This window comes from Penaeus vannamei, chromosome 25, assembly GCF_042767895.1.
Source record: "Penaeus vannamei isolate JL-2024 chromosome 25, ASM4276789v1, whole genome shotgun sequence".
Classification (NCBI taxonomy): domain Eukaryota; kingdom Metazoa; phylum Arthropoda; class Malacostraca; order Decapoda; family Penaeidae; genus Penaeus; species Penaeus vannamei.
Window position 1 is genome coordinate 31,299,435 of NC_091573.1, and position 5,000 is coordinate 31,304,434.

Below are 5,000 nucleotides of genomic sequence, written 5' to 3' on the forward strand. Positions count from 1 at the left end.
ACGATTAGCGTCGAACCCCTAGGCATTTACTCCTAGTGACGTCATGCACAAGACGGACGAATTTGAGTCGCTGACGAGACTTTTACTTATATAGACCTTAGGTACCACACCCTCTTTCCATCCCCTCCTTATCCTTCCCCTCTCCCTCCTTCCTCCCGGCAACGGGTCTTTTCTTTTAACTTTACTTACTCCCTCAGTCCACACACACACTTCACAGGCCCTCTCCCCTGTGGTGTACAGAGAGAGATCACCCAATTGGCGAGGCATTATTGTCACCCACTTGGCGTGATCCTCCAGAGCAAAAGCCATCAGACTTGAGCTTGATTGATACTCTTTGACAACAAACTACACAGAGAGCTCCGCCAATTTCTCGTGGTTCGCCGCGACAATTGGCCAGGCCTTCTCTTGTGGTAAGTGCCCCACTACCGCTCCCTTAGAGTGCGAGGTTACAAACCAGCTATGGACCCTCTGGTCCTGGACATAGTTTATGGCTACGCACCAAGGGCGACTTTTCGGTACCTAACTCTTGCCCTCTCCTTCTGACTTCCTGGTGCAGCCTGGGCCTGCGGGAAACGTCGATTTCCAACATTCGCCTGGGCTGCAGTGACGTGATCACACCCCCCTTGTAGAAGGTTTGGGGTGCAGAGCGTTTACCACACCAAAACTCCGAGTTCAGCCCACCCAGGGGGATCTCCTGTCCTGTGGTGCTGAAGGGTCGAGTGTAGGGATCAGAGCTTTTTTTGAAGCCCTTCTTAAGACCTCACCCTGAGAGCAGGTATAAGGAAAATCCCCGAAAGGGAACCAATCTGTTTCCTACTCTCTCAATGACCACAAAATGAATCCGAACATGGTAGTCACCCTGGAGCCTTTCAAGGTTGCAGGGGGTCGAAAGAAAAACCAAAAGCAGACCGAACGTGTCCGGCCTGCTGAACCGAGCAAGGACAAGACAGAAACACCAAACACAAAGTCTGTCCATGCACACCAGACTGAGGGAAACCTGAACTCCCCTCAGAACTCCCTCAGTCAAGAAGGGGCTCCAGCTGAACCAGCCAAACCAGCTGCCCCCACTTCTAAAGGTCTTAAACCCCTGCAAAGGGGAGGCGTGAAGCGACGAAGGGTGGAAACTGACTCTGAAGAAGAGGCAGAGCACACCCCAAGTCGACTAACGCGGTTTAAGGTACCAAAAAAAACTGAAGACTTCGACAATGCATACCAGCTGGTAAGGGCATTGGAGAAGGAAAGAAACGTCAGACTCTCAATCCGAATCTCTAGAGAGGAGGGCATGATCATTGCCCCCAAAGACAAAGCCAACATGAACTTCCTGCAGGAGATCAAGGTGCTAAAAGACGGGAGAAAGGTGTGTATCTCACCACTGACCTCCCAAGAGAAAAAGTCCAAGATGGTGCTACTTGGCTTCCCACTAGGGTTCGACGTGGAGGTGATCACGTCTCTCCCATAAGTGGTGGAGGCTTCCCGCATGACCAAAGGGAAGTCTCCAACCAGGCAAGTCCTGGTTATCCTTAAGGGAGTCCCAATCACCACCCTTGAGCTGGGTAACTGGGGCTCATGCAAGCTCAGGACATATGTGCCAGAGCCCTTGAGGTGTTTCACGTGCCAGAAATTTGGGCATCACCAGGCCAACTGCAAGGCCAAAGCCAAATGTGGTGTATGCAGCGAGGCACACGAAACCGATTTGTGTATCAAGGCACACAAAGATGGCCAGAAGGACACAACAGCCAAGTGTCCAAACTGTGCCAAAAAGCATCATACCTGGAGCCTGGCTTGCTCTGTCAGGAAACAGGCAGTGATTAAAAAGCGGTAGCTAGCCAAAAAGCGTCCTGAATTTGTCCCTGCGCCCCCAGGCACCTACGTCTGGGGCAAAAACAAAAAAACAAAACAAAAAAGAAAAGACTCCCCGACCTCCTAAGAGGAAGGAGTCGCCCTGTAGTTTCTGCAGTAGCAACAGCCTTGGGGAGGACCAGTGAGGAGGCGGAGAAAGCAGTGCAGGTCGCAATGACGGCTATGACCCAAACTGTGGCAGCTCTGAAGGGAAGGAAGCTAGAAGCCTCCAAACCGATAACGAGCATTGCTCCCCTCCCTAAATCCTTGGATGGCAGGCTAGCTTCGGGAGAAGCATTACGTGAAACCCCAGCTAGTCTGTCAGGACAGGCTGAAACTGTGCAGCAGAAGCCCCCACTGCAGGCCGGGTCTGTACAGCCAAAGTCTCGTCCCCTGACCCGAGGTGGCACTTCCAACCTAGGCTCTACACCCCTCAGTAGAGCCTTAACCGGAGTGTCTGACTTAGAGGAAGTTGTATAATCCTCAATCAACGAGGATCTGTATTTATCTGATGCCAGCAGCACTGGGGCATCTGAAGCTGAAGCAAGTGACTCTGAGTAACCATCATGGCACACAATCTAAGCATTCTGCAGTGGAATATCTGTAGCTATAAAAGCAAGAACTCCTTTCTCCAGTCAGTTGTGCGAGCAAGGAGCATTGACATCGTCATGCTCCAGGAGACACTAACTATGGGATCTGTGTGCTTCTCAGGATATCATGCCTTCATCATTCCAAACCTGGATGGTGCTAGAGGCCTGATGACCCTGGTAAAAGAAGCTATCCTGTGCTCCTTAATAGCCAACCCGCCGCACTGTGGAGATGGTGTTGAATCTCTTGCTGTTGAGATTCAGCTACCTGGGGGCCCTATAAAAATATATAATATTTATAGCAAACCACTGTGTGAGAGCTTAGATCTGAACCAGGTCTGTGCTACTGCAGCACAAGACCGAGTGATCATAGGGGGAGACTTCAATGCACACATAGCCATGCTGAATCCCCGCAAAAGGCCGAACGCGGTAGGCATTCACATAGCAGAAGTGCTTGAGACATTCCCTGAGATCGCTCTTCTCAACACCAAAGAACCAACGCATGTGAAGGGAGGGGTCCTAGACCTCACCTTTGCCACGGCAACAATGGTGGAGAGAATTCGGTGGTGTGTCGATGATACAGTTACTAGTGATCACTACGGCATAGTCACCACACTAATGGATGCAGGTCCAGCCCAAAGACCACATCACATTCCTAAATGGAAAACAGACAAGGCCAACTGGTTTGCCTTCCAGGAAGGCTTGGCTCGACCAGGCAGCCTCACAAACCATCCCTATAACTCGCCCATGGTCCAGAACTCACAAAGACGCCTGGTACTATAATGACGAGATCAAAGAGGTCAACCACAGGGTTAATATGTGTAGAAAAAAATTCCGACGGCAAAGATCTCCCGACAATCTGGCCCTGTTGAGGGAAGCTGTCGTGGATGCCAAGGAAACTGCCAACTGAGTAAGGCAGGAAAATTGGCTGGAATGGTGCCAAACTTTTGGGCACCAGACCAGCCGTACAGAGTTGTGGAAACGGGTCAGGCGAGCGACAAGCCGCCAAGCCCCGAAATGCACTCATCATGACCCACAATCAGAGGCTAACAGATTGGTGCTTGAGTTCTCTGCCAGAACCAGCACCAACAATCTGCCTCCAATGATGAGAGAAAAACAACAAAACTTAAATCCAGAAAGACTTGCTCTCATAAGAGACAAGGCACTCGAAGCTGATGAAACGCATGCCTTGTTCTCTCTTAGGGAACTAAGAAAATCATACAAATCCAGTTCTGGGTCAGCACCGGGATATGATGGGATCTCTCACCCCATCATTTCGCATCTAGGCATTGCAGGAGAACTTGCATTCTTGCAGGTTATCAACAAATCCTGGCAAACAGCCACGGTGCCCCAGAGCTGGAAACAAGCCACAATAGTTCCCATCCCAAAACCAAAGGAGCCTGGCAAGTACCGTCCCATCTCTCTTCTCAGCTGCCTGGGTAAAACAGCTGAGAAGATGGTACTCAACAGGCTCCGATGGAAAACGGGTCCCCCCCCCCCCCCATGAACACCTGCACGGGTTCACAAGGGGTAAGAGCACTGCTCATAGCATTTCCACACTCTTAAGCACAATCTGCACCTCGCCCGCTGTGGTTGTCTTCCTTGACCTGGAGAAGGCTTTTGAACTGGCAAGTCCACTTGCCATTCAAGAGACCCTAATCCACAAAGGAGTCAAAGGCAGACTAATGGCCTGGATAGCTGACTATTTTCAAAATAGATCAGCAAATGTCAGATTTCAAGGCCACCTCTCACAGCACATGCCACTTGAAAATGGAACTCCTCAGGGAGGGGTTCTTAGTCCAGCCCTGTTTAATACCCTCATGTCCAACATACTCGACATTCACCTGCCAGAGGGATGCAAGATCATCTCTTATGCAGATGACTTGGCAATCATAGCCTCTGGCAATCACTGTCTTACTAGAGCTCAGCGTTGTCTGAACCTGGTGTCTGAAGAGTGTTGTAGGACGGGTCTAAAAATATCAGCAGCAAAATCCAAAGCAATGGCTCTAAGAACCAATGTCAGAAACAAAAAACTCACTATACAGGGTATGGATCTGGAATGGGTGAAGGACTATCTATACCTTGGTGTATGGATAGGACACACACTCACTTTCAAAAAGGAGATCCAATACCTGCTTGACAGAACCAAGGAAAGACTGTCAGTCATGAAAGTCATGACAGGGAGACACATAGGAGCAGGACACAAAGTACTAAGATCATTCTATGTACATGCTGTCCGTCCTATTATTGACTATGAATCTGTCGCCCTCATTGCTTCCAGCACAACATTAAAAGAAAAACTGGAAATAATACAAAACGAAGCAGCCAGGATAATTCTAGGTGCACCTAAGTCGACAAAGGTCATCAACCTCCTCATGGAAACTGATTTACCGTCCATGGACACTAGAATTGATCTAATGGCAGCACAGTTCCTTTCCAAGGTCCTGCAGGCACCCACAAACTCCTATTTAAGACAAAGAGTTCTCAGACGCCTACAAGATTACCAGTTGTTTGCGGACAATTCCTGGCTCACACATACAGCCAGAGTTTTGATACGCTTTCAGCTAAAAGATT